At 33.4% G+C, this 21,385-nt stretch overlaps 1 long non-coding RNA gene across 1 annotated transcript; it reads left to right on the forward strand.

Moving 5' to 3' along the window:
* Positions 1 to 15,338: 15,338 nt before the first annotated feature.
* Positions 15,339 to 16,554, forward strand: LOC121208309 (uncharacterized). Its single transcript, XR_005903262.1, has 3 exons — positions 15,339 to 16,198; positions 16,313 to 16,407; positions 16,515 to 16,554. It is a non-coding gene; the product is annotated as an uncharacterized lncRNA (long non-coding RNA).
* Positions 16,555 to 21,385: the final 4,831 nt, after the last annotated feature.

The raw sequence follows: 21,385 nt of genomic DNA on the forward strand, positions 1-21,385 counted from the left end.
GAATATTACTCCGTAAAATTTCTAAAGATTACAGGAAGTTCTTCTGCAGTCCAATTGTTTAAAGAACTTCCCGGTTCGTAAGGGCGAATGCCCTTAAGGTTTCTTTGTTCAGTCCCTTCCTCATGTATGACATTGACGGGATGATTTTCATTTCTAAACACCCCCTTCTCCGGGTAAGCTATCCCTCCTGACACAAAAGTCAGGGATATGTAAGGGAACGTCGTTAATTCCCATTCACCTTCTTTTTCACTCAGCCGTGACCCTCTTCTCTCTCTCTCTTTTTCTTTCTCTTTTTACTAACTTTAACTAATTAGGGTCTTTTTACAATTTTGAATGCAAATGATGCAATGAAATGCTATAAGATGCAAATGAATGCAAAAGGTATCGATCTCAATTCAATCTCATTTAGAAAACTTTATTTAGAAAAAGAAAATCTTTACATATAAATGGATTACAAATATGCTTTCGCCCTAATGCCTAAAGTTTTAACAACAAAACAAACTCTTGGCCACGATCAGATTGTAGCTCATATTGGTGCTCAATATGTCAGCATGTGCCGCCAAAGTCTGTAAATAATCAGCTGCCTCCTGAGTTTGAGCTACGACCTCACCTGTGGGGTAATCCGTGCAGCTAAGGGCACCTCCTCCAATACCTGTGAAGTTGTTCTGATTATTTTGAGATAGATTAGCGAATAGGTAGGTATCCCGTTCTGCAGTGTGCTACCTTAAAATAATATCCTATATCCTCAATGTTTCTTGAGAGCTTTCAGATTTCTACCCACGCAGAGCATCCTGCCTCGGTACTTTCGCAGCATAGCTAATCTCTAAAGGTCTTTGAATGATACGGTCTTCTTTAATCGCTTTCTTTCACGCTTACTTGAGCTATCCAAGCCATCGGGGCTTGCATTTCCATTGTTTCTGATAAGTACAACAGTAAACTCAAGCTTGTTGATTGGTAGCGGTCCTATAGTAAACGAGCTTTTTACCATCATGGAAAAATTCTTTCCATCCAACTCATTTTTGTATGTCTCATGCACTCTATCAATCACTTTTCTTCCAATACCCTTACCATCCACATGTCAACCGTCTTCATATGAAAGAGAAATGCTATAATGGTAGAAGTGTCCATCAATACTCCCACACTCACTTTGAATTGCTCATCTATCCTCCTATCAAGCAAATACTGCAAGTCCCCTTAGTTATTGTAGAACAAATGCTTGGCTTCATCACTCCATTGATCCCATATTTCCTTTAACTCCTGGAGATTATTTTGCGCCACGCTGATGTGAGTGTAACACCATAATTCTGATGTGTATCCTTCAACGTTTCCTTTGACCATTTATGGACGTTAACGTTGCCCTCCATTCTATCAAGAAGTCCGTTCTCCATAATAAAACTTTCTAACTTAGAAACTGACCGTGAATCGATACCTTTTAAATGCAAAATGACATGCATAAAAGAAAGAAAACAGTCAGTATCATATGATATTAATAAACATAAAGATAACCTAAGTATAATTCTATCTATATTGAGCTCTTACGGTTTTTCTATATGTGGTTTGTTTTTAAAGTTTGAGGTACCCGAACCAGCAGATTCCTCGATCCTCACCCATTATAGGCTCATTTGAATCGAGTTCAGTTCAGGGGAATACATTTCCCTATAGCTACACGGAGATGAAAATCTCACAAAACCATAGGTACAGATGTATCCCGAAAGTGATCCACTATCCTACACCGAGGCGAAAACCTCACGAAGTCGTAGCTTCTCACTCCCACTTAAGGGTGTGACCACAACGGTCATGCAATTGCAATACGTATCAGAATATAGCAACACATGTAATGCAAAGAGGATTAAATTTTTAAATTTTTAATTTCCGACATTAAGACAAGAGATAATCAATTACACGGCTTGACTCTCTTATTAGTCCCCAGTGGAGTCGCCAAGCTGTCGAAACCATTTTTAAATCGAGTTTTGGAAAATGAGTATCAACTTTAAGAAAAACGAAAACGAGAGTCGCCACCAATCTTTTTAGGTGTGATTGGATCACCTTATAAAATTTTTTATTTTAAAACATTAATTTTGGTATACGAAAGTCGAGAAAACGGATTCGGGAGTCGGTTACGTACGAGGAAGGGTTAGCACCCTCGTAACGCCCAAAAATTGGTACCTAATTGATTATCAAGTGTCTTTAATGCCGGAAATTTGAAAGTTTTAAGATGCAAACCTCTTTTAATTAGAATGTCTCAATTTTGAAAATTAAGGCTCACTTATTCTTGACGAGTCAAAACATCACATCCAGTAAGTTAGGACGCAACATTTTAAAACCTTTGAAACTAAGCTCGTCTTTCGAAAATTTCTATCTCGAAACAACAAAACGCCATATCCAATAAGTTAGGACACTATATTTTGAAATCTCGAAATAATTGTTTAAGTTTTGAAAACTCAAAATCACTTAGAAGGGTGCTTGACTATTCGAATTCAACGAGAAAAGTCGCAACCCAGTAAGTTAGGGCACTACCTTTCTCGAAATTACCAAACATCAAGCATTGCCTTTTTTTAAAAAAAACCTTGTAATATTATTTTAAATGACGTTTTAGGATGACATATTAATGCATCATGAAGCATAGATGTACAAAGTATTCTAACATTTCCATACAAACGTAAATAATATCATTAAGACAAAACTAAATAACATGAACATACGTTTAATGAAAAAAATCATACTAGGGTAAATTAAGATAATAAACAAATAAAAATATGAGTAAACTAAAGGGAAAACATAATACATGCAAAAATTATACAACAATATATATCATAAAATAGCATATAAAAGAAATAATTAAACATAGCATATAAAAAAATGAAACTATGCACAAATAAGATAAATGACATACACTAAAAAAATGAATAAATAGAACATTTACAAATTATAAAAATATAATGCAATAGTTCAAAATACATGAAATGATAATATAATATATATGCATGCATAGAAAATATATATTTGAAAATAAACTATATAAAAAGGTTAAATATTATAATATATAAAATACATAATCAAATGTATAAAAGATAGGAATAAATATACATATTTGAAAAATGAAGAAATTAAAATAAAAAAAGGGTTGAAAAACTAAGATAGACGAAGAATAAAATAAGAACAAACCACAGAGAGTAAGAACGCAAGAGAGAGAGAAATTTGAGTGAATGCTCTCAAGAATTCTTATTGCTTCCCAAAACTCAAGTGATTTACAATGAAGGGAAAGGCCTCTATTTATAGTTGAGCCTCCCCAAATCCAACGGTACAGATCAATTACATCAATGGTTAAGATTAAAGGATATCTACAAATTAAATCTCCAAGATTACAAGATCATATCTTCAAGATTGCATATCATATCTAAGATTGCATATCATATCTAAGATTGTATCATATCTAAGATTGCATATCCTTAAAGATTATATTTCCATATGAGTCAAGCTTATAGATGGACCTTCAATCTTTTCAAGTAATGGGCCATTTCGATTGGGCCAAATTATATGTTTGTAATTTTGTACTGGACTTGGACTTTGTTTGTTTTTTTTTTTTGAACTTATTTCTAGGCCCGGGCAAAATTGAGTGTCTACAAAACCAATTTCATATTAACTACAAACCTTTCTCATGTCTTAAAACATGTTTAATTACCATCTCATTGAACTTTCTCTATTTATTACTCGAATAGGTTCTGTACATACCTGTAACGCCTTATACTAACCTCTTTCTCAACCGCATCATTCATTTACCCGTTGAACCATTCGGAATAGAAATTGGATACTCAATAGTCTTATATGATAAGTACCTATACCATGGCCCGTAGCTAAATTAAGGTAACTTATCCGAAGAACAATTATCATGGCCCGAAGCCAAATCATCCGATATGCATGGCCCAAAGCCAAATTGGTATAACTCGCACCCAAAGTGCTAATATCATGGCCCGAAGCCAACTCAACTTATTATCTAATAACAAGACACTAGTATCCAAATCTATTCCTAAAGTTTAACCGGGATTTCACACTTTCTATTTCTATCATCGAATGCATTCGTAGAGTCGTTAGCACAATTTGATCATTATCCAAAATCTCATAATCACAGTTTATACAATATCAAAGCTTTTAACATACTTTTATAATGAAATTACCACATACGAACTTACCTCGAGTATGAAAACGTGAAATGAGTCAATTACTCGATAATCTTGCCTTTCCCCTGATCTAATTTCAGATTCCTCTTTTCTTGATCTAAATATATTCAAAATTAACTTCTTTAATCAACCACTCATTCAATTTAGTACAAAACATATATTTAGGTCTATTTTCACTTTAGCCCTTAAATTTTTCACTTTTAACAATTTAGTCCCTATTTCATAAATACACAAAATTCACATATTTTCAATAAACCCAAGCTTGGCCGAAATACATATAAGTCCCCAACAGCCCAAAACTTTCATTTATTTTGCATTTTAACCTCTCAATTTTTATATTTCACAATTTAATCCCTATTATGCAATTTCATCAAAAATCATTTTAGAAAACATGAAAAACTATCATAAAAAATTCATATTTCATCTTCAAACACCAAAGAACACTTAAAATCATCAATAGAAACTCTTAAAATCATTATCAGTTTCTAAATTAAAGGTACAGGCTAGCTAGACTGAGCTGCAACTATTACAAAAACATAGAAATCTTCAAAAATCGAGCTAAAATGGACTTACAATTGAATTATGAAATTGCTGAATATCACAAGCCCTAAAATAGTTTTCTTCTTTTCTATTCACGGCTGAAGATGATGATATTAGATAATGGTTTCATTTTTTTTATGAATAACAACTTTATTAATCAAATAGCAATATTAATCTTAAATAAAAACCACCAAATTTCATGATATTATGTCCATTAATGTCCACTCAATTTAATTATGGTCTAATTACAACATAAGGACCTCTAATTTAATATTCCATAGCTATCTAACACCTTTAACAAATAGAACAACACTTTTACACTTTACGCGATTTAGTCTTTTTTTCTCAAATTGAGTAATTAAATGATAAAATTAGCTCACGAAATTTTCATATATACATGCTATCATGTTGTAAACACCAAAAATAATATTAAAATAAATTTTCAACATTGGATTTTTGGTTTTGAAACCACTGTTCTAATTTAGCTAAAACCAGGCTGTTTCAGATTCCTTAGAATTTATGTAAAGTAACAGGGACGGATTAGGTTTGAAACAATTTAATCACATAAGCCTAACGTTATGCTAGGCAATAAGTTCTCTTAGTCTATTACGAATCTCTAATTTATTCTGATTAGGATATAAATTAAGCATGCATCTTTCAATTATCGTGTCCATTAGTTATCATTTGATTAGGATTGACTAACTAATTCTAATGCATTCAAACATATTTTAATGCATGAAATACATAATGATTTTAAATGGAAACATTAACAACTGAGGTACAAAATAATATAAACATGAATTAAATGAATTTTACCCAGTCATTGCAATTATTCTAGCTAAAAAAAATTAAGTCATCGTTGTCAATAGAAAAACATCACAACAATTTGTAAACATGTTGAATAACTAATAACAAAATTAAAGAATAGGAAAGAAGAAACTCTTGATGATTTTAGTGATTCTTCGAAGACCGGTAGTGGTGGCTTCCTCCGATTCTCGTGATGATCCTTAGCAAAATGCTCCTCAAGGTGGCTGACGAAGAGAGTTTTTCTCAAAGAAAATGCTAGCTTAAGGGAATAAGGGAAATGGAAGGCTTATGCGTGGAAGAGATGAAAGAAATATAGAAGGGATGTGAGTTGATAGATTAGTGAAAGATGATTGAAATGAGAGATGGAGGGTAGTATTTACAGTAGAGGAATGGCTAGGGAGTTGGCTAAAAATAGCATGGAGATCTCTTAGATTTCTCTCTTGCTTGGCTAGCCATGAAGTATGGGATGGGAGGTTGGTGGTTATTTGATTTGATGATCGGTTCTCCCTTGTTTCATGGCATGGGTTGGACGAAAATCAAGGCTCAAGTTGGGGGCTAATTTTTTATTTATTCACAAGTGTGAAGGCCTTCCATTTAATTATCCCAAAGCTAATTTTGGTTGCTCTTAATGGCTTGTCGAATTTGGGCTTATCTTCCCCTTGTTGGACGATTTTGGTGACCCAATTAAGAAACAATTTAATTCTCTTCAGCAACCATCTTCAAGCTGGATCAAAGTAATATTTCTGAGCCCAATTAATTATCAAGTCGTCCATATGAGGTGGATTTTAGCTCACATGTATGTGTGTTTTTATGGACTACCACATTAATTAATTCAGTGGTCCAACTGTAGCAAATTAAGCAAAAATTAATATGTCACATAAAATAGTAAAATTATGTAAAATTAATGCTTAATTTCATAAAATTACACACTTCACTAAAATTATGCCCAATATCTAAATATGAACTAAAACCACCTAATTAAATATCCAAATACTCTGGATTAACATAAATTCAAAGTAAAAAGGTGATGTAAACAGCTATAAAAAAATCTATATAATTTAAAGTTTACAGTAACCATAGGATGAATGTTGTCAGGAGGAGGGCTTGAAGAAGTTGAGCTTGAAGGGCTTTCATTACGAGATAATGAAGATTGCAATGAGAGGTGAATATTAGCACACATGTTTGGAGGAATTACTGATGTTGGTGGGGCAACTGACTCAGTAGGAGACTGCAACATTATGACAGATAGTGAGGAGACTAGTGCTTTATCAATTGAAGAAGGAAAAAGATTGGTTGTAGCTTGAGAGGTGTATTTGGCATAAGGAAACACACCTTCGTCAAATTTCACATGCCTTGAGATGTAAACATGACCGTTCTTGGTAAGACACTTATAGCCTTTGTAATGTACTACATAACCAAGAAATGTACACGGTGTAGATCTTAATTGAAGATTATGACGATTGTAAGATCGTGTGAGAGGTTAACATAAACACCTAAAAACTTTGAGAAACTTGTAATCTGGTTTTAGATTGACTATTTTTTTCATAAGTGATATGCCATCTAGGGACTTGGTAGGAAAATCATTCATTAGAGGCACTGCTGAACTGAAAGCATCAACCTAGAACGACAATGGTAATGACATCTAGGCAAGTAACACCAATCTGATTTCTACTATCTATCTATGATGGTGCTCTACCATACCATTTTGTTCAGAAGTATGAGGATACAAGTAGTGATGCCTAATGCCAAATTTTTGAAGAGTTAGATCAAAGCTTCATTTCCACCGTCATTGCGAAGTTGTTTGATTTTAGTCCCTAACTGTAACTCAACATGTTGTTTGAAGGAGAGAAATGCAGACAATGCATCAATTTTATTTTTGAGAAAATATATCCAAGAATGTCTTGAGTAAGCATCGACAAATGAGATATAATATTGAAAACCAGTTGAAAAACAAGGAATAAGGCCCCACAAATCAGTAATAACAAGATCAAATGGAGCAGAATATGTAGATGTAGTTGAAAAGAATGAAAATTTGTGACTTTTTCCAAAAGCACACACATTACGTATAGAAGCAAACTCATTAGTACAAGACACATTAATATTACATGACCGTAATGTTGGGAAATGTGCCCATATTGTAGTAAACATGTAACTATTTTCTACTGATTTGAAGGATGAAAAAATAAATAAAGTTAATTTCACATTTCACTATTATGTCTTTTGTATTTTTTGCCTTTCATATTTTGCATGCATAGCGAAATTGTGATAAGCAAATATTAGCTCATTGATTATCTAAGTTCAAACTAAAGATAAGTGGCATTATAAGAACGTTTACATTACGAGAAAGAGAACTTACTTCAGTAGATATCTAAATGAGTCTGTAATCCCATAAAATAATCAAAGTGAGCATTTGATTCAAATACTGAGAATGATTATTATGTCGTCTACAATTCCAATTGGGGAGACGACTAGTCTTGGCTATTGGTGTAATTGACTCCACTGGCGGAGATATAGATGTATTCATTAGTAGAATGATACATTGGACTAGACCCAAGATGAATTAATTCTGAATCCGTTTGTGAATAATGCACATGATCATACGTATGTAACTCATGTGCTTTGATATAAGTTACATATCGAGCATGTGTATCATTCGTATGGGCTCAATCATGCGTATGTCACTGATCATGCATATGTAACTCATGTGCTTTGATATAAATGGAAACTTATGCTCTGAAGATGATCGAGCCCATTGCTGGTATGTTGGATATAGGACTTGTGTATGGCATGGCTTTACTAACAATAGTGGAATTCATAGTTCAATTAAAGAGTTAATGATATCCTCTCATTGGCATTGTGTGGATTGATAAATATGGAACGTGGTCACGGTTTGTTTATTCCCGAACGAGCAATTTTTCACAGTCATTTGTTAACAATGATCATATTAATCATTAAGAAGACACAATGGTTACAATGAGATAAAATAGGATTGTATTGAGTGAATGGATTTAACACACACATGACAAGGTCATTGGACAAAGTAGTTGGATGAATTGCTTTCGTAAAGAGTATACAATAAGAAGTTTTCAATCATGATACTTCTTATGGACTAACTCCATGATTAAGTAATTGTGAATTATTGGAACGATGCTTCTGGACATAATTGCAATTACTAGAGCCTAATTGTATATGTTCGATCGGTCCCTCCGCTAGCTCAACAAAAGCTCGATCGAACTACATTAGTAGGAAATTCTATAGCTTTGGAAATAATTTAATTGAGTCGATTTATTCGATGTGACACTATAGCAGAACTAGTTTTTAGCGGCATTTTTTTGAGCCTATAAGCGCTGCTAAAACTATTTGCGGCATTTTTATTAATGCCGCAAAAAATGCCCCTATAGACAACGCCACAAAATTTCGCAAACGCCACTATAGAACATGACCTTTAGCGGCGTTTCTCACAAAAATGCCGCTATGGAACATGACCTTTAGTGGCACTTTTACCACAAACACCGCTATAGAACATGAACTTTAGCGGCGCTTTAAGAAAAACGCCGCTAAAGAACAAGACTTTTAGCGGCACTTTAAGAAAAATGCTGCTAAAGAATAAGACTTTTAGCGACGCTTTAGTGAAAAACGCCGCTAAAGGTCACATTTTATAATGGCGTTTTTATGGAAGTGACACTAAAAGTCTTGTTCTTTAGCGACGTTTTTAAAAACGTTGCTAACTTTACAGATTCCTAACTACACATTTTAATTCATATACAACCCTTCCTGTAACAACCAAAAACAGCAAATACAAAGTCATCCAGCAAATACAAAGCCAACCAGAAATAGCAAATATAAATGATCAAATCCAATGAAAGATATATGATCTAAAATTAATAAATGAAATAATAAAATATTCTTACAATAATGTTAAAAGTTATAATGTTAAAAATATGCTTACAATAATAAAACAAATGTCTAAGATGGTGGATTCTGCGACTACTGAAACATCTTCATCATATTTTGAAGCTGTAGTTGGAGTTCATCGTATTTTTTTCTCTACTCTGCTTCCCTCGCTGCTGCCTCTGCTCTAAGTTGTAGCTGGAGTTCTTCATATTTTCTTTGAACCTATGCTTCTCTTGATGCTACCTCCACTTTAAGTTGAGCAATTTGCTCAACTGTGCTCGCTTGCATCTGAGCCATCTGGTCTTTTAACCTCTGAAATTCAGCTTGAGCCTAACTCCCCGAAGACATATATTGCTGCGAGCTGGATCCAAAATATTGGGTTAGATTAACAAACGATCCTTGAAATCGAACCCGACCATACCTTTCAAGACCCAAAACTTCAGTAATTATTCAGTTATCAATGTCGTCAAGATTAATAGATCTATCACTCGAAGCAATCGCTTTATACTCCGCCTTTTTATCCTTTAGTTTCTCCTAATAAATCAATCAAAAAGTTAGAAATGAAATATATAAAATAAACAAATGCAACACAACATTATTTGCAATAAAAATGACGAATAAAAGCTTTATAATTAAACATTATAAATATTTAAAATAATTCAAATTTTATTTAGTAAATATACCATAATTTTTGCAGCTTCAGTAGTTATAGGAAATCCATCTTTCTTTTTATGTGTAATGTAAAAAAGTTGAAGGCATCCAACTTTTTGACCAGACAATTGTTCCTACAATATAGTAGTAAAAATATTATTTAATAGAGATTAATTAATATTTGAAAGAATTAATAAATTCAAAACACCTAGTCCTCAGTTACACAAGCAAAACTTTTTGACCCAGCTGTGTGCATGAATTTTTGCTTTTGCCTACTTGTAGTTCCAATGCGCTCAGATCCTACATTATGAAATCATTATTACTTATATAGTAAATACTACAATTATACGAGTTTGGTAGTACGTAATACCTCTCCTTTCTTTAAATTCCAAAATCTTACTGCATCTTCCCATTGGTACCTCAGCATTCCGGCGGGACATTTCGCAGTTTCTCTTCGAGACTTATATGTTTCTTAAAATATTCTTTCTTTAATGTACTTTTATGGTCTCTCCATTTCTTTCCTAATGCCTTCTTGACATAATTATCCGAGACCTCTAAAGCAAATCTCTCTTGTAAAAAAACACAAGTTTAGATAGTAAATATAAATGAAACTTAAACAAAGTATTATAAATTACATTTACGTTATTACCTTAATATTATTGAGAGCCTGATTTTTCTTACTATCAGGCATATGATGCCATGACTCTAGTTGATGGGCAACTGATTGGCATTTTATGCTATAATGCCTAAGTATCCTGCTAAAAGTCGAGCTTCTGATCCAACAGGCTACCCAAGACTGTTTCTAGCTACTTTGACACGCTCGATGAAATTTAACTCGTATAAATCTTTTAGTAGCGTACATCCTCGAGTTCTGCGCGTCCCACCACTCTCAGCTGAAAAATGGTGTATTATAATATAAGAATTTGAAACACAAATCAGTAATAAAAGTCAACACGCATGTAATTAAAGTTTAACATTACTTTGAATTTCTGCAGGTTCGTCAGGTGGATTCGGGACATTCGAAGATCCAATAACGGTTTGTTGCTCACTATTTGTTTCTTCTAAATTTGGAGGATTTTGAGCAATACTTAGATCTCGTAATTTTCTTCTGGGCATTTTATCTGCAATACACATAAAATAGTTGAAATTTTAGTAACTAATTATAACAATAATAGTACATATAAAATAGATGAAATATTTAACAAGATCAAGATTTAAAATATAATATTACATACAATTAAAAAATCGTAAAATCTTACTACATCATAATTCGTAAATATCTTCATCCACATCCTGGCGAACCCATTGAAATTGTGTACTAGTACTAGGGATATTTTCATTTAAGTTTTGTTTTGGAAAAGGCAAAGTTTCTAATCTTTCGTTGATGTCATCTCTACTTCCATTGCCCATGTCAAACAAGTCTCTAGGGGTGTTACGGAGTACAACATACCAACCTTCATCAATTGGATCATTCTAGTAAAAAACCTATTTCACTTGAGAATAAAATACATATGACTTGTCTATCAATTGTTGTCCAGTGTGAATTAATCGAGAGAAGTTCACCATTGTAAAACTAAATTGATCTTTTCTTAATTCTGCGAGCAGCATTAACATCAGCCCAATCACATCAAAATAAGACAACCTTCCAATGGCCATAGTAATCCAACTCAATAATGTCAGTAAGAAGTCCGTAATACTCCACATTTCCCTCAACAGGATTATTGTCCCTAGCACTAGCATAACTTGTAATTGAAGAATTAACAACTATTCCACAATTTTGAGTCTTCATCAATCTTTCGCAAGATTTTGTATGAAACCTGAATCCATTGATTAGGAAGGCACTATATCTTTTTACTACTGTATTTGGACCTTGGGAAAGCCATTTAACTTCGTCATTGACGTCCTTTCTACTCCAAACCTATTGAATCGAAAGTAAATTGATTAATTATAAATGTTATGAGAAAACATTATTATTTGTCAATGCAAGCTTCAGTCGCATACCATTTGCCCTAACCATTCATGAAAAGATTCTGTGAATAACTTATGAATCTCTTAATGCTGTAATCTTCAAGAGCGTGAACGAGATCTCAAGAGTTGTTTGTATTCGCTATGTTAAAAAGTGGATTACTTGGTTAGAAGATAAACAAATTAAAAAGATGAATATTAATCAAATTCTAAAACTTACTTGGGTAATGGTTCAATGAATCGTGGTTAAAAAGAACATATCGATGTGCTTGTACCCAAGATCTATCATCTAAGTGTGCAATTTCAACTTTATCGATGGGTTCTCCATAACTTCGAAATAAATAAGTTTCGGCTACGTTATGATCAGTGAGCCTAGCATTTCTACTTGGTCTATTCATTCTTGTTTCAACATCTTCTAAATATCTAGAACAAAAAGTCATACACTCCTCTGCTAAGTATCTTCAGCTATTGATCCTTTTGGATAACGTTTATTATGACAATAAGACTTTAATTTGAATAGGAACCTAAACACGATATACAACATTATCAAAAGTTGTAACTAAAGGTATATTCAGAATTAATGAAAAACTTTACAAATAAATTAGCACCTCTCTATAGGATACATCCACCGATAGAAAACCGGTCCACCAAGTTTTGCTCCATGAGGGAGATGTATTACCAATCGCACCGTAATAGTGAAGAAGGAAGGTGGAAAGATCTTCTCCAAATTGCATAAAGTCAAGGCGGCTCAATCTTGTACTTTCTCAAGTTCTTCAACATTCAGAACTTTGCCACAAATAGCTTTCATTATATTGGATAGTTCAATTATACAAGACGTCACCTTTTTTGACATACAACACCGTAAAGCAACTGGCAGTAAATCTTGCATTAAGATGTGATAATCGTGTGATTTTAGGGAATATAGTCTTTGAACTTTAAGACTCACACATCGAGATATATTTGATGGATACGCATCTGGGACCTTTATGTCCTTCAACACTATGCAGAACATTTCTTTTTCTTACTTCGACATTGCAAAAATAGAAAGCGGCAACCTATATTTCCCATTCGGAAGTACTTAGGGATGAAGTTCACGTCGAATTCCCATGTCAACTAGATCAAGTTGACTCTGAAGATTGTCTTTTTATTTTCTATCAACATTTAGAATTGTCCCAATGATGTTCTTGCAAACATTCTTTTCAATATGCATAACATCAAGATTGTGTCGTAAAATGTGATGCTCCCAATAAGGCAACTCAAAAAAATACTTGTAACACCCTTAACTCGTATTCGTCGCCGGAATGAGGTTACGAGGAATTATCAAACAAATACAATTCATAACAAATTTTCATACTTTGATTCAATAAATCATATAACCTCCAAATTTATGTTCAGTCAACATTATACGAAAACATGAGAATCGAATATTAAACTCATATACAAATATTTCATTACATATCCAAATCATGTATGCACACTATCAAGTTTAACCTCATATGTCTAACTAATCAAATAGGCATTTATTCGGTCATAATCTTAACCTCAATAAGCCATACCATAATCAAAACCACATGTTTACCAAAATAAACCAATTACCAAATTATATCCATGAACCATATATAATTATATACTCAACCAAACACATTATACTAACATACATTTCTTTTATAACTGAATTAAAAGTATAAATTCATTCAAATATATGCATCAACTTGCCACATAATTACTAAGCTACCAACATATATAAATATAACGTATGCATACTTATCAAATGTGTTCGTCAATAACCGAATATGCAAACTTATCATTTATTAATTTTAAGCAAAGTATATATAACAAATCTTATATTAAATTTAATATCAATAATTACCCACTTTAGATAATCAAATTTATGATATGGCAAAGTCATTTTGTAACTTATCAAAATATGTAATTCATATAACATATTTATCCATTTTCAATTGCAATTGCTGTATACATCCATCTTTGATAACATACATGTCACACATATATTTTATACTTTAAGATAAATACATAACAAATATATATATTACCTAATATATATAAACAACATACCAGTACATTAAATACTTATGCATATTTAAATGCCGAATCATGTAAAACGTACCTGCAAAACTTATAGCAATTCTTTCACTTTAAGCATACATTATGAACTTGTAAAATATCACAAACCATAACCGAGTTTGCAAATACACCTATTTATCATATGTCATACACGAAATCAACTAAATGCAGATATCCAAAATCACCAACTATTTTCAAAGCATTACTTTATTATTTAATCATCTAAACTAAATTATCAAACCCATCGTATCAAACATTTTAATCAAACCATCCTTCACTTGAAGACATATATTGAACATAACTGTAACGCCCCGAAAATTGGGCCTAGAAGAGTTGGGCTTTGAGTCTGGGATTCGGATAGAAGAAAACCTGAATATTGAGAAGTTTTAAATATTACTAGTGTTTAAAAAAAATATATATTGATAAAATATTTATGTTATTACTAATATTTTAATTTTTATGAAAATTATTATCATTATAATTCTTAGATACAAATATATTTATAAAATTATTGTTGTTAATTTAGTGTTTAAATTAACATATTATTAGAAAATTTTACTGTATCTATTTTTATTGATTTATGGAAATTATAATTATTATTAGGAAAAAATATATATTATCGTATTTGAAATTTTCATTATTATGGTTATTATTATTATTATTTTAGTTTTTAAATAAATTACAATGGATTTAAAGTGTGGGAAAAATTCGGACCAAGACTAGCAAAAAAAAATTATTATTTTTGCTCCTTTAGGGGATCTGGGCATTAAGGTTTATTAATAAGTTCGGCTAAAATTTGACATAAGGAGAAGTCTGGCCTAGTGGTTAGGCGTGTTAAGCAGTAGGAAGGGAGCAGGGGTTTGATTCCCTGTGTGCGCAAATGTGAGTTTTTATTTTAGAAAAACCAAGGGCTGTCACAGGTAGGTATTAATAGTTTAGGCTAATTTATGTCAGAAGCAAGTATCTGGCCTAGTGGCTAAGTATGCTAGGAGGGCGTAGGAGGAGCCTGGGTTCAAGGCATGGCGTGCGCAATTTGTGTGTTTTTTTAATATGCAGATCGATAATAGATAAGGGTTAAGACAAGTTACGAGTAAATTTAACACAAAAAGAGCTTACGGCACAGTGGCAGCAGCACGTTAAAGGGACTGAGAGAGCACGAGTTCGAATCCAGGTGCTGGCGTTATTTTGGTTTGTTTTTAGGCGGACCAAGACTTCAGCAGGTAAGGTTTATAATTAACTGTGACCGTCTATAAGTAAAGAGAAGCATGGTGCAGTGGCCAGCAGCAAGAGCGAAGGCACAAGGGCAGACGGAGGTCTGAGGTTTAAGCCTCACCTCGCGCACGGAAGGCTTGTATTTTTGCTGCTCACGTAGGGGAGAGTCAGAGTTTGACCGAAACTCTACTAGCCATGGCTTGAGTCGGTCAAGCGGTGGACTACTGCTGATGGTGCAAGGAAGTTGGATAGGATTTAAATTGGTGGTGGCTGAAATTAAGGAGAAAAATAGGGAATTTAAACTTGGGAAGGATTTGTATGCCGAAATAGGATTCATGGTGGTACCAATTCGGCTATAGGCAATTAAATGCCGAAAAAGCTCTCAAATTTTGGCTAGGATGAATTGTTTTTTTTTTTTCAGCTCAAATTCTCTTATCATATTTTTTTATTTTATTTTATTTTCTCATACTTCATTCCTTTTGATTCATCTTTCTTTTCTTCGCCGAAGCCTAAATCTTCTATTGCTATTCTTAAAATTCATTTCCCTTTTCTTTTTCTTCCACCGATCTCTCTCAAACCATTGCTAACCGATTACCCTTCGAAAGGCTGAACCACACTACGTGATAGTCGACTTTACTCCTTAGTCGAATCCTCTATTCTTTTTCTTCGTTATTCTTCTATTTTCTTCTTAACTCGAAATAAGCATACCTAAGAATAAGTTCTAAAAGCCGAAAACCCCATAGTCTTAGGAGCATAGCCGAATCTTTAGACCAGTAAAGGATCAATTTCTGCTAGGGTTTGAGGGTTAGATCTACATCAGAATTGAATAAGAACTAAAGTGGAATCGTTGGCTGAAGGAATCGGTGGTAAGTTTTCGAATCTATTTCTTTATTTCAGGAATTAAGAAAAGCCAAAACCCCTAAGGGTGGCTAGCGTTTTGGTCTAAGGGTTTTTTTGCCTCTTTCTTTTGATTATGTAAGAGTTAGCATAGACAAGAGGACAAGAGGACGTACAACGAAGGGCTTGAAGACTAATTCGGTTGGCTCTTCAGATCTAACCCATATTTCGGCAAAAGGTAAAAAAACTCTGGAATCTAAGGCTGTGTTGGACGAGTATGGTAAGAGGTTAAATAAGTAGTTTGTTTTCGATATTTAGATTGACGTGGTAGTAATCCAATTGTAGGCAGTTCGTGTGTGGATCTCGCCAACGTATCGTTCTAAATCAGGTGTGTAAACGACACCCACTCATAGACTAGATCGGTAAAAGCCGAAAAGACGGCATTTGTGAACTTGCGAGCGTGCGAGCGCTGGTGAGGTGGTTTGGTTGTTAATTTTGGTAATCGCAAGCAGTATGATTGCAGAGTGCGCAATTTCATGCACTTCGGTATATTTGGGCTTAATGGGCCGAAAATAGGTTAGTGAGCCAACGGGCTCAATTCGGTAAAAACGCTCGATAAGTGCTTCCGTTAATGTATTAATGGTTAGAATATGTATGTAAACTCTAGAATAGTAAATTTTATTAAAATACGCCTAAGTATGAAAATTATCGTTTTACCCCTAGGTGCAAAATGACCGTTATACCCCTAGGGTTAATTTTGACTGAAATGCATGATATTCTGATTATGTTTGTTGTATGCCATGACATGTATATCTGTTGCATGGGGTTGGGTTTTGTTATGGAGGAAGAACCCGTTCTGGTGGCTGTGCCACATATTCTGATATAAGCAGCTTTGCTGCGGATTATCCGCAACCGGTGCTAACACTGTAAGTGTAAGGATGGCGTGGGTGATTTATTCCCCACAGGAAGTGTAGGGATGGACGGAGGCAAGTGCAGGGTTAGGATGGGGTTATCATGCATTAATCATATGAGACTGTATTGAAATGGGCCCAACTGTGTTGATATGGGCAAGGCCCAATATATCTCGACTTGTAATAGGGCTACGGCCCAGATTAATACTGATATGGGCTAGGCCCAGTATACTCTGATATTGTAATAGGGCTATGGCCCAGATTAATACTGATATGGGCTAAGGCCCAGTTAACACTGATTTCTGAATAGGGCTTAGGCCCAGTAAAGCTTGAACTGATTTGGGCTCTGGTTGGGATACTTTACACACTGAGTTTTCCAAACTCACCCCCCTTTTTCCCATCTTTGTAGGTGAGCCTTAGATCGATGGACTTGGAGCTGGGCGGGATTCAGAGTGGCCACGAAGATTAAGTTTTGTTTTCTTTAAAATAAGTTTTGCATTTATTATTTTGATTATTTTTATTCTGGTTAAAGTTGTAATAAGGCCGCTCTTTTTATTATTTTTAATATTTTGGGTTATTAAATTGGTTAGCTCTAGGGCGCGTTTTATAAAAGTTACTTATTTTTAAAATATCACGATAACCGAGCAAAGCTTCCGCAACGTAAATGTTTTCAAAGGAAATAAATATTTTAAATAGACTTAAACTTAATTTGTTGTTCGTGGACAAGTAATAAGCTTAAAGTGTGGCAATGGATGTATGCATGTCTAGGATTGGATCATGGAAGAGCTAGGTACTTAAGCAGTCTAATTGACTCACCTCCTCTTTTCTTGAATCCTACCTGGTGCGTAGTATCCATTCACTTTAAGCCATGACAAAGAAGGTTTGATTTTTTTTCGATACTTAACTGTTTTTTTAAAATAACATGTTTCTGCCACTACAAAGGTTTACAAGTTTTCAAAGTTTTCCATAAGATTTTATAAGGTTGTTAACAATGCTTTGATTATTACAATTAATCACGTTTTGGAAAAAAAATAAGGCTAATGTTTTATTCAAGTTTAAACGGTAAAAGTTTCTAAACATCAAGAAGGGTTTTCAATGAAAACATGGTTTTCGAAAAACACTTCAATGTGACATGCCAGATTCGGTCGTAATGTCTGGGCCGGGTTTGGGGTGTTACAATAACACCAAATCACAACCAAGTATAACCATCATCAAAACAAGGCATTAAAAACTAAGCATAACTAAATATTAAGCCATTTTTGCATGGCTCATAGTTACACAACCCAAAACTAAACATTTCAAAACATAATTCAGCCTATACATGCCATAGTTCCAAAATTCAGTTTATAAAATACCGAAGACGGTAGATAGTGTGATAGACTTGGCTGACGATCCCCAAGCTTGTAACTTGAATCCAAAATTTATAAAATAGAAACACACATAAAACATAGAGTAAGCTTTTGAAGCTTAGAAAGTCATAAGCAAATAAACAACTCAATAACATTGTCAACTGAATTAAACCAAGACAACTTATAATATTATAACACATTTAAATCCAAACATATAAAGTTCATAATATATATACATCCATTCTTAGTTATCAATTTGACCGAATGTTCATGTAGCTAAATTATCATTTTACCATTTTACTTTCACAACCAAATAATCATCACAAACCTAGTTCACACACCATGGACTCATAAGCCCATGTGTCACAATATAATCTCATATACACATACTAATCATATAACCGAACATATCTCATCATATATACAAAAATATAATGACTATTCATAACATGCTTACTACTTATTCACAAAGCCAAATATACATATCACATGCACATATTTGCATTTTATACGATTTGTAACAAATAGCCAAGGTATTTACTTACCTTACCTCAAGTTGGTAACAAGTTAATTCATACCTAGCATATAGCTCGTTTTACACATTCGAACTCAATTTACCTTTGCCCGATGAACCATTCGGAATTGGATAGGACACTCGGATAATCACACATATATCATACATTGCCAACGTCTCAGACGTGGTCTTACATGTAATCACATATCAATGCCACTGTCTCAAACAGGGTCTTACTCGCACACATATATCGGAATCACATATCGATGCCATGGTGTTACTCACACACATAAATCAGAATCCTATGTCATGACATATTTATCCTAACTATTCCTAAGGTTCATACGGGGCTTTCGGACGTCGTAACTTGGTCGAAATGAATTCGAAAATGTAGTAGTCAAGCCTTTTCATATTCGGCCATAACAAGTATAAATTCACTCATCTCATAACAGCATATATATATAGCATTTAACTACAATTAAATACGTTTATTTACTTATAAACTTACCTCGGACATTATAAAACGGAACAGGGTAGCTAGTCGACGACTTTTGTTTTCTCTCGATCCAAATCCGATTTCTTTGGTTCTTGATCTAAACATATTCAAATTAAGTTCATTCAAACATATTTTCATTCAATTTAGTCCAAAAACACATAAATGGACAAATTACCATTTTACCCCTGACATTTACAATTTTTATAATTTAATCCCTATTGCACAAAACACAAAATATACCAAATTTCTCCATATCCAAGCTAGGCCGAATATTACCCATGTCTATACAAGCCCATATAATTCATTTATTTCACATTTTAGTCCTTGAAATTATAAGTTTTGCAATTTAGTCCTAATTACTCAAAATCATCAAAAACTCCAATACAAAATATGTTAATCTAAAACATATCTTTCATATTTCACCATCAAACAACAAAAATCACAAGCTCTCAACAATGGCATAACTCAAAATATTCACCAAAATAAAAAATTCAAGCATTGGTTTTGCAGTACTTGAAGCAACGATCTCAAAAACGTAAAAATTATCAAAAACTGAGCTGAAAACTCTTACCTTGATTGAGCTTGAAAAGCAACCGAACCCTAGTTTCTTTTCTTTTTCTTTCTTATTTCGGCAAGAACATAAAAATAACACATATATGGCTTTGTTTATGATATGTTTATATTATATTAACTTGTTTTATTAATTTACCATATTAACCTTAGTTTAAAAACATTATATTATCACATTTACATGTCCTTAGCCGTCCACTTATATTACTAATGGCCTATTTGCATAATAAATGCCTCCACTTATAAAGACAACAATAAATTAGCTCTTTTAAATTTAACCATCAAATTTTTATTTTACGCGATTAAGTCCTTTTATTTAATAGGACACTCAAACGATAAAATTAAATCACAAAAATTTCACAAATATAAATTCACACATAATAAATACATAAAATAATTTTAAAATATTTTTCTAACTCAGATTCGTGGTCCAGAAACCACCGTTCTGACTAAGGTCTAAATCAGGCTATTACAATACTTCTTTTCTTCCACAAGTCCACTTCATTAGGATTATCCTCTTCATCAGATTCATCATCAATCTCCCCGTCAGCATTGCTGACATACACCTCACTTGGTCTTCTCTTTGTTTGCGTATTGTTTGGTTGATTCATCTTCCCATAACTGAAATTGATATCTTTTAACATGAACAAGATTTTAGATCCAATGGTCTGCTCAGGAGCTTCTCTGAACTCTTCAGTACCATCAAATAGTGTCCTCTAAAATCTAAATCTATGATTTCCATCTAACCATCGATGATGCTCCATATAAGAGAACTTCTTCCCATTATATAACCACTTCGAACATGTTTGCGCTGCACAATAGGGACAAGCATAACGTCCTTTGGTACTTCAACCAGATAACTTGGCAGAAGCTAGGAAATCATTAAATAGTCCACAACAAGGCTGCACGTAAATAAAAATTCTTCTTTCTGAAGACATCATATGTTTCAACACCTGCCCATAACTATTTCAACTCTTCGATAAGTGGTTGCATATAAATGTCTTAACTTATTTATTTTTTTTCTTTATATCTTGACAAGACTGAGGGATTTTTGCAAACGAAAACATATCTCTCAAAAACTCTAACAATATTGTAAAAGAGTTTCCAGTCCACCCTCCCAAACATTTTAAGTAAAATAGACGAATGCAGAAGGACAATTTCGAATATTTTGATCCCTCGTAAAGTTCTTCGTTCATTTCATTAAGTAACTTGTATAACTTCGCCACTTCTTCATTTGGCTCTTCATCAGGTACACTTCTTCCCGTTTCGGTAAAAACATTTCCACCAATATTACAATCATTGGATGTAATAAAGTCAGGTGGAAACGGTTGCAAACCATGACTGTGCATATTAAATGCATCCTGCAACATACCTTC

The sequence above is a fragment of the Gossypium hirsutum genome, chromosome A10, assembly GCF_007990345.1.
Source record: "Gossypium hirsutum isolate 1008001.06 chromosome A10, Gossypium_hirsutum_v2.1, whole genome shotgun sequence".
Classification (NCBI taxonomy): Eukaryota; Viridiplantae; Streptophyta; class Magnoliopsida; order Malvales; family Malvaceae; genus Gossypium; species Gossypium hirsutum.